This window comes from Thamnophis sirtalis, unplaced genomic scaffold (assembly GCF_051295495.1).
Source record: "Thamnophis sirtalis isolate CommonGarterSnake01/CBP01778 unplaced genomic scaffold, rThaSir2_p1.2 scaffold_15, whole genome shotgun sequence".
Lineage (NCBI taxonomy): Eukaryota > Metazoa > Chordata > Lepidosauria > Squamata > Natricidae > Thamnophis > Thamnophis sirtalis.
This window is the reverse complement of record NW_028261395.1, coordinates 15951630-15962391: the sequence shown is the minus strand read 5'-3', so window position 1 is coordinate 15962391 and position 10762 is coordinate 15951630.

Here is a 10762-nt window from a genome sequence, read left to right as displayed (position 1 = left end):
TAAATAAACTTTGGTACATCTCCTCCACAGTCAACAAGCATAACTCATATTAACTCGAGCATTTTAACTCAGATATTCATACATATCACCATCGTCATATATCCATTTTCATTTGACTGTAATTATTATTTAAAAATATTAATAAAGGTAATAATTTTGAACAATACATGCCCACACCAGTGGGAAAAGAAAAAAGCAAAAAGAAAAGCAAAAAAAAAAAAAAAAAGCAAAAATAAAACAAAAAAGACAAAAAGGACAAAAGACAAGGCAGGAAAGAAAAAGAAAAAAGAAAAAAAAAGAAAAAAAAGGAACACAGGTATCTATTATAAAAAAGAAAAAGTATATCAGCTGGTTACAACATGCTTTGGTGCATCTCTTCCATTAACTCATATTAATTCAAATATCTTAACTCAAATGTTTACCATATTAACATCATTATACCTCCACTTTTAGTTAACTGTAGTTATTTAAACATCCTTCATCCTTAACTATGCCAAAGAATTAATCCATAACACATGCTGACATTTCATTTACTTGTTTGTAAAATCCTCTGTTAACATCAAATCCTCATATCCTATTTTAGCTGAACATCCATAATATTTAGTTATATCATATATCATAACATTTTCCCCATATTAATTAACATTTAACTGTATACATTTTATTTAGTTTTTTAATAGTGATAATTATTGTAATTAATGCCTTTTATGTATAATCCAAAAATGTTTCCAACCTTCCTTTCTCATATCCAATTGTTATTTATCATATCAACTCCACATTATATACATTACTATCAATATCAATTATTATTCAGCTATATCTATTACAAATAAGAGTAGTTAGATTTAGCTAATTTTCAATTATATTCTTCAGTCTATCAGCCTATGTCTCTCCAATAGCAAAACTTCCTTAGTCCTCTTACCATTCCTAAAACAAATTCCCCAAACGTTTTTATAAGCAAGTCCAAACAGAAATATCTTCGCACCTTTTTGCTTAGGATGCCTCTGACATAATAACTTTGTCCTTGGCTTATTCCAATCAATTTGTCTTTGACTTTCAAGGGTGGTGTCGAAAGTTCTGCAAATAATGTTTCATAAAGTATAGATTCTTTAATGTTTCTCATTCCTCCTGGAATCTGTCTTTTGAGATAAATTTTCTGTATGGCCCCCCTTTTTTCAAACGTTACATCTCTTTCTCTTTCTGTCTCCGAAGTAAAACAGACGCCCGGCGTGTCAGCAAATTGAGAAACTTCCTTTCTGACATTCTTCATTTGGATTTCAGAAGCACTCAAACATTCAACGCTCTGACTCTTTCTTCCATAGTTTGATGTTAAAAACAAAAGATAGTCCATTTTTTTTCCAGATTTTTTTTCAGATTTTTCATAAATATCAAACAACTTCTGAAAAGTGGAGAAAATCTTTTGAAATGAATCACTTGAAGCAAGTACAAATGCCATGATGTGACGCAGATGAAATTGCAAGTAGGAACACGCTGGGAGCTTGCAGTCTTATCTGATCTTAGACCAACACAGCCAAGCAATAAAAGTGTCAGGTTATAAGAAGCCAAATTATAGTAAATTGGTTTACAGCCCACTTAAGGAGAGCCGTGAGGGAGTGTTGAAGTAAAATAAACTTTCCTTTATCCACGTAAACAGCATTCAAAACATTTAAGAAATAGAGTAACCACCAGCCATAAATCCATTAAAAAAACCAATTCGCCGCTAGATTCTTCTGTTCTTTGGTTTCAATTAGCTTAAATTTTAGTGCGGACCATCTCTCTCTTTGAGTAAAAAAATCAGCTTACCAGTTGGAAACACTTCTATCATTCTTAGGGGCTGCCTGCAGTTTCGGTTAGCATAGAGCTAATCTAGGAAGGTATGGCAAAAGGGGTTGAAATCCGAGCCCCCCCCTCCCCGAGACCTGCGGACGTCTCTGAGGTCACTGGATCTCCCCAAACCTTCACTGTCTCTCCGGGACAGCTAGGGTCGTAAACGACCCGTCCATTTCTTCCGGAATAGGGGAATTTCAGGAATGGCCTGAAACTCCGTCTTCTCACTGCTAAGCCCCGCCTTCTTCCCATGCTTCCATGTTTTAATGCACAATATGCTTTGTAGACCTCTTTTAGGTGTAAGAACTATCCTTGGATCAAGTTGGACTTCTCCTCAAATAATACAAAGGTCACTTCTCAGAACTTGCCCTATTCTAGTAGCTTCTGTTTAGAAACTTTTTAAGAGTCGACTGTAACATAATGCTATCTGGGATAAACTTCCTATCTAGCCAAAGGCAAATGTAGGGTTATTAAGTTCATCTCTGCATCTGTAATGAAGGCAGGATTTTATAATGCTATTAGCAGAGATGTTGTAAACCATCTAAAACCCATTCTGAACCTGAGCTTTGAAGGCTGTTTCAATTCAATTCAAATTTGGGGTTTAAGGTTCAAAATCCATAATATCTTATTTTAATTGATTCAAAGTTAGATTCATTTCAAAAATGTAAGCCCACTTTATAATAAGAAATTATCAAAATACACTCAGCCTGCGACAGAACAAAATGAAAATAGAAGGAATAATAGAGCCTTCACAATGCCTTCAGCCTTGCAGAATTTCAACCAAATACTTGAAGAATTTCACCACAATTTTCTTTTCAATTTTTCCTTTGTATGTCTATTAAGGTAGAGGAAACATCCCATAAGCATGTATCATTTACCATTTTATTTCCATTTGATATTCTTTCCCCTTCCTTCATTCTTGGCCTTAGAGGTGATTGGGGTATTGATCAATTGGCATTCACTGAATACTATATTCATATTCTGCTATAAGATATGGTCTGCAAAATCATAGAAAACCAACAGAGGGCAGCAGAGGATTGGGGTTTTCTGTATCTCCTTACTGACCTCTAATGGCCATTTAGGTCAACTTAAAGGTAAAGGTTCTCCTCACACATATGTGCTAGTCATTCCCAACTTTAGGGGGCAGTGCTCATCTACGTTTCAAAGCCGAAAAGCCAGCGCTGTCCGAAGATGTCTCTGAGGTCATGTGGCTGGCATGACTAAATGCTGAAAGCACACGGAACACCACCAAAGGTGGTCCCTATTTTTCTATTTGCATTTTTGCATGCTTTTCAACTGCTAGGTTGGCAGAATCTGGGACAAGTAACAGCGCTAGTGATTCAAACTGGCGACATTTCTGATCGACAAGCTCAGCATCTTAGCCACTGAGCCACTGTGTCCCATCTAGGTTACTGAAGCCATAATTTGGTGGTCCTAAGCTTTAGGCATGGGAATATAGGGAACCTGGTGGAATTGCTGAAGCCAGAGAAAAACAATGCTCACTCTGAAAATCAAAATTCTGCACACACTGTACATCAGGACGATAAAGAAAATAGATTTATTTATCTTTATTAGTAATGGCGAGGCAATCCTGATTATCTAGTCAGTTTCTGCAGCATCTTTTTCTGGGCACCAGCTGAGCAGATAGATGAATGAGTTACTCAGTAAGTAAGATAGTGAAATCTCTGCATAAGAAAAAATATATTTTATTTGACATGTTATGAATGCTAAATGCCTCTGGTGAAGAGGCTCAAACAATGAAATAGTTTTTAAAAGCAATTTAACAAATATAAGCTGGTTTTCATCATCAAAAACACATCAGATCTGGGATTTTAATTATTATTATTGCAGGTGAATCGTAAATGTCATCTGGCTTGGGATAGACACTCTATCTATTCCCCTGGTATCTATTCTCTTACTTTGGAACCGAACCATCATTCTGATGAAAAGATGCTTCTAGATGCAGAAACATCAGAAGATGAAGAGCTGGTAGACTCCATGTTCTCTCTTTTTGGGGGCTAAGAGAGAAAAATAATAATCAAAGCCTGAGACTTGGGGGGCTGCTGAAACTAAATTCTGGCAAAAGCAGGATTTAATCAAGTAGCATTCGACAGACTTAAAATATATGCACAGTGTATGGCAGTGTTTCCCTTGCTGGCTGGGGAATTCTGGGACTTGAAGTCCATCCATCTGAAAAGTTGAGAAATGCCAGTTGTACGTTTTTTGTTTTTTCTTGTTTTGGACTTCAAAGCCCTTCTCTACCACCTCTGAATCATGGAATTGAGCTTTGAACTGTTTTATAGCTTTTTCTGATAATTTCTTCCTTGAACTTCTCCACCCTTGAAGAATCTGGCTTTGAGCTCTTTAATTCAACCGTTTTGTTAGTGATTTATTTCAATATTTCCCAAGAAATATTACTGTATACCTGAAAGTATAATCCATTGATCAATCTGAGTTTATTGTACTCAGATAGGATTGTCTTTGTGGAGATGACCCTTGAAGAGCAAGTTATCATTAGCACTGTTTCTTAAAGGCAATTGAGTGGTCTTTATTCAGTGGCCTTTACCCTGAGTGATGAGAAACAATGGATGGAAACTAGCCAAGGAGAGAAGCAACGTAGAACTAAAGAGAAATTTCCTAACAGTGAGAGTAATCAACCAATGGATTGGTTGATCCATGTCTTCAGAGGTTGTGGGTGCTCCATCACTGGAGGCTTTCAAAAAGAAGCTGGACAAGCATTTGTCTGAAATGGTATAGGGTCTTCTACTTGAGCAGCAGGTTGGACTAGAAGACCTCCAAGGCCTCTTCCATCTCTGTTATTCTATATTCTACTTCTTCTATCTGACTAGGATTTTAAGATACCTTTTCAGGATGTCCACTTTTGTTTTATCATTTGTGCTATTCATCCCACTTATTACTGAAAAGTAGCACATATTTTGGTCACTATCATCTGTATTATTGCTACTTTATTAATTTATTGTGCATAATTTTATTGTACGCTATGCCTATTTCTCAGTTGTATTGCTTATAGGTTTGTGCATTTTTACTGTAAAGCTCTCTAACCTAAAGGCCATAATAAAGGTTTTGAGTCTGAGTTCTTTTCCCTAACTAAATTCTATAAGCCACCTTATCCCCCCCCCCCCCGTTTCTTTTCCTATCTTCTGTTTCATTTGTTTCTGGAAAGTTGGTAGGCTCCCAAGTTATAATCAGAATCAACCCTGCTTAGCCTCTGAACCGAAGGTGGCTAGTAATTGCCAATTTAAAATAATGTCTCAGTAAGAATTGTGGTGCAGATTAAGTCAGATATGAAGCAGGATGAACCAGCTAATGAATTCCAGTGAAACTGGTACCAGTTGGCAACAAACTCATGGACTTCTTCTTGCACATAAATGATATCCCACTGTGTTTATAGGATTGCAGTCTGCAAAATGGGATTTGTTGATGCGGGTAGACTGTGGTGTTGCAAAAGATATTTGAATCACAGATGGGGCAGCCTTTTTACCGTTTCTGGAGAAGCATCATCAAGAAAGGAAGAAAATTCCTCCTCCTCCTTCTTTTCTTTCTTCCTTCTTCTTTTTCCATTCTCCCTTCTTCTTTCTCTATTTTTTGCTTATGGTAGGTATCCAAATCAAACTTCTAAACCATTTTTTGGACATGCTCCCTTCCAACTCCTTCCTGGATTGCAGGCAAAATCACAATAATTGTTTTAAAAGCTTGCAACCTTAGCCAATATAGGGACTAATTCTAATTTGGGTAATAAGTAAATAATTTGTTATTATGTATTTACTGTAATCCAAACCATTATTACAATTGTAGTAATGTAGATTGTGTGAATTTCTCCTTCCTTCCTTCCTTCCTTCCTTCCTTCCTTCCTTCCTTCCTTCCTTACTTACTTACTTACTTACTTACTTCTCTCTCTGTCTCTCTGTCTCTTCTTTTTCTTTTTCTTTTGTTTTCAGAAATGGTATTCCTTCCCAATTTTATTATTTTTAACAGAATACAGGCTTTCCACCCCAATAAAATGGATGGGCTGCTTAATGATAAACTATAGAAAATATTAATTGACACATTGTCCTAATAATTATTTTTCATAAGGGATCCATTCCTTGCCTCTGCATACCAATTCGAAAATCACCTCTTCCTGTCAGCGTTCCAAGTATCATCCAGAATTAAATCAGAGTTCAAGACATAACTTCCATCAAAGTTCCAATTTAATAAGACAGACATGTTGGCACGTCTGTGGAAACCCGAATCTGAAGGCTTCCTAGGTTTCCACCCGGTTGAAAGTTCATGAACTTCTCCCCACACCAAGTCCATCACATGGTCCATTCTTCCTCTGCCACATTGGCATTTCCACCCATCTAGTTCCGGTCAGATGCAGAGGTGCAGAGACAAAGAATGACCTTGATTTCTAGAAAGGAATTTTTTTTATTTTGAAAACAAACACATTCTACTCCTACCCCCTCCCAATTCCCCACTAATGAAACAGCATAGTAAAGAAAGAGAGAGAGAGTGTGTGGCAGGCCAAAGATCCTAAAGGGAATATGATTGCAGGCCTGACACTTCCATTACTTTATCCGTTCTCTGAGACTGCATACGCATATGGATACAATGGATAGTATTGCCATGTATGCAGTCAAATAAAACTAATGAACCAGAATTTGCTTACTATTGCTGTCACAATAAATGCCCTGAATGCTTTTGCATGAATTTTGTAGAATACCTTGACTTGACCAACAAATGCTAAGTTGGAAGAGTTTCCTGGGTAGCCATCCCTTTTACTCATCTCAGACTGAAATATATCTTGCATAATTGTTAGGAAGGTTGATGCAATGTCTTATGGGGGGAAAAAGCAGTAATTCTGAAAAAAACTGTAGTTAATGTATCTTTTACCTGCTGGTAACAGAGAAATGTGAAAAGCAACTTCCAAAGATGCTTTCCCCGCCCTCTGGTTTTCTTATATTTTTGGATCTTGTATACAATAGTTGCATTTCTGAATTCCTTTAATGTTTGAATACTATACCAAAACAAACAAGCTATTGATTGTTGCAAGGGGGGGGGCAGAGGAAAGCCAATTTATTTCTTTTCTTATACACTTACAATATATACACTTACCTAAATTAGTTCCTCTTGACTGCTTCCTTTGATTACTTTCTCCCAGTTTTTCCTCTCATACTGAGAAATGGCAAAACAACCACTTTTAATTATCACAGGCCAAAGAAGTGCTTAATTGGTAATTTGTATGTTTTAATTTGTATTTTTTTTAAAAAGTAAACTGCCCTTAAGACTTAAGGAATTCATGGTGGTAGTGTGTCTTCATAACAACTCCGGGACCTGGAGACTCACCATTGGCCATGTTAGAAAATTAAACTCTGCCAATGTTAAGACACTCTTTTTACACAAAGGTCTCAAAAAGCAATAGTCCTTAGACTTGTAAACTGTTTCACAGAGCTTTACAGTCCCCTCTAAGAAGTTTACAGAGTCAGCCTCTTGCCCCCAACCATCTGGGTCCTCAGAAGGATGGAAGGCCAAGTCAACAATCAAAACTCACAACGAGCCATACGTAAGATTTACAGATTGATGTCTACTGACAGATCTCTGTGTTCCCAAATTATCTTCCCCTGTTTTTCACACAGTGACAAATTTATCATCTACCTATTTTCCCTTTCCTTGTCTGCTTAGTAGTCCGAAATCATCAGCTGGATGATTGTATAGAAGTGCTGTCCATTTTTGAAATCCAGAGTCAAGCTACCCCACCACCTTTCAATGAGGTGGGGAAAAATCCATTGCTGGGTCCATGAACTTCAACAAGGAACTAGCACCATGGGCTTTTGAGTGCATCTCTTGTTGAGGATCAGGCTGCAGAAATGAGAACAGCCAGGAGTTAAAGTTGCCAAAGTTATGGCAACTGGCTTAGAAGGTGCCAATCAGTAAGCCACTCACATCAGATTAGATGGAATAAGCACAGATAGAAAATGATGAAAAACCATTTTTCCAACATATATTTAAAAACATAATCTTCGGGATGGTTTCTGCCCACATTATGCCAATCACAGATTCGGGGCAGTCAGTCCAGAATAGAGCAAAAGATGAATGAATCTTAGCCTGCTGAGGCCTCTTCTATTTCTGAAAAGAAATGAATGGCTCTGCCACCAGGCAATTCCACCTTCGTGAATTTTCCAAGCACACTTAGGGATGTTTAGTAAGCATCGCTTTCTTCAGAGCTGTGTGCCTGCTACCTATTTGTGCTCTCGGTTTTTCAAATCCATCAGGGCCAGATCCTTCCCCTGCCCCTCATCCTCCAGCCAAAATGGCTGCTGCTTCTTCCTCTGCCGTTCCAGCAGAGGTGGGTTCCTACCAGTTCTCACCTATTCGGTAGAACCGGTTCATCAAATCTACCGAACCGGTTAGAAGAGGTTCCACCAGTGGACCCGGAAAGCAGGCCACACCTACAGAAGAGATTCCAACATTTTTTGAAACCCACCACTGGTCCTTGGATATGATTATTCTACACTGTCATGCTCATATTTATAAAACTCAGTGCCTCTGTGAAAGGTAAGGATGACTACTGTGTTTGTGGTGCAATCAGAACATTGTGTGTGTTGAAGTTGTTTTAACGCAAACCAAAGATGCCTTTTAAAAAACAAGTTTACATCATATTCTTATGCATGTCAATGCTGTGTGTGAGGTAATTTAAGGTGGTTCTGACAAGTGTCGTCAGCATCTTCATATCCGATCACATGGGCAGCAAGCCACTCCCATACTGTCACATGGGTGGCAAGCCACTTCCACAAAGGAGGCCACACCCACAGAGTAGGTTCAAACAATTTTTGAAACCCACCACTGCGTTCCAGAGGCTCTCTAAGGAAACCTAAAGTGTGCGAGGAAGGTTCTTCCTCTGTTTGACATTGCATGTCTCAGAATGAGAGGGGGTGAGGGACAATTTAAGAACCAAAATAGAGTTCCTCTCATTTTGAGTCTTTCTTGACAAATTTTGATGAGTGGCTGAAGAAAACTGATCAGGCAGATTTTGTTTTTCAGTTAGAGCTTTGATTTCTGTGGAAAATGTGACAGCAACAGGCCTGGCAGTCCTGGACTTACAACCACAATTGAGCCCAAAATTTCCATTGCTATGTGAGACAATTGTTAAGTGAGCTTTGTCTCCATTATACGATCTTTCTGGCCACAGTTATTAAATGAATCATTGCAGTTGTTAAATTAGTAATGTGGCTGTTAAGTGAATCTGGCTTCATCTAGATTTGCAAAAGGGGATCACCTGACCCCAGGACACTGCAACAGTCATAAAAGTACATGCCAGTTGCCAAGCATCTGGATTTTGGTCATGTGACAATGCGGATGATGCAACGGTTGTAAGTCTGAAAACTGGTCAGAAGGAGAAAGATGGATGATAAAAGTTGATAGCTAAAAGCAGATCTCCATTTCAATCATTTCAATCTCCCTCATTCTGTTGATGTGTGTTTGCTTCTGAACTTTCTTTTCAACTCATGCTCATCTAATAACAGGTTTGCCTTTTGAGCTTCATCCTTCCTATTTGTCTAAAAGAAGACAATGTTTGAACTGTAATGTCCTTGGCCCTCTCTGAGCTTGGTGGTTTCCTTGAAGATGTTTCATTCATTACTACACTAGGCCAAGTGTCCTAATGAAATGTCTGCAAGACAATCATCAAGCCCAGAGAGCACGAAAGGCCCCACAATGTTTGTCTGTGTGTTTATGTACGTGCGTGTATATGCGGATTAGGATTAAAAAAAAGGAAAACAGCAAGGTATATTTGGTTAGCCATACTATTTTGACAGCCTGAATCTGTCTGGCTTCCCCAAATCTCATAGGTCATCAGGGTACTACATAATCTTAGCTGCATCCATTATTTGGGTGAAAAATATCAGCTTATTTCCCAGGATTTTTACTCAATAAAATTGCCTTTAGGAAATATTTTAAGTACTTGTGTAAGATTTCCAATGCATGTTAGCATAAGTAAAATCTTGATCAAAGATATTGCATTGAAAAAATAATAATATTGGTTGGTAAAAGTGCTTTTCCTTAATTCCTCTGAAAAAGGAGCAACATAGGTCTTTAAAATGAAGAACCCAACTTAGATTTTCTTCAACTGTCTATATTTAATCCTTCCTTGAGTACAGATTGGTAGAAAACACATGTTTTTAAAAGAAATGCAATCTCCCAAGGTTTTATCTTTTTATTGATTCCCTACACATGGGTCTTGAGAAGAAAATCTTATGCCTTTTAGGCTAAGAGATTGATTTAACAGAATAACAGAGTTGGGAAGGACTTAGAGGTCTTCTAGTCCAACCCCCTGCTCAAGCAGGGAGCCCTATATCATATCAGACAAAGAGTTGTCCAATCCCTTCTTAAAAACCTCCAGTGATGGGGCATCCACAACTTCTTGTGGCAAGCTGTTCCACTGGTTGATTGTTCTCAGTGTCAGGAAATTTCTCCTTAGTTCTAGGTTGCTTCTCTCCTTCATTAGTTTCCCTCCATTCCATTTTCCTGTTTGCAAGTGGTTTGGAGAATAGGTTGGCCCACTCTTCTTTGTGGCAGCCCCTCAAACATTAGAAGACTGCTGATTTCTGAAACTAAGAAATGCAGGTTGATTTTGCTTTGGTGGGTAGTGGATTAAGATCACTTCTGGCCTTTTGGCATGATTGAATGTTAACAACAGGATTATTTGAAAACATAACGGAGGGTTGTCGCATTGGGTCTGACTTCATGAAGATGAACATGGGTGTCTACTTAGAAAGACTGAATGAGGTGTGCCAAAATGTTCAGACTCGTGCTGGAACCCATCTTCAGGGAATTTCTCTCTAGGCTGTTGTGTGTGTGGTATTTATTGTGCCTATTGTACATGGCCTTCTAGATGTTGATTGGGATGTGTTAATGGCTGGCTTTTAAGTCATTAGCT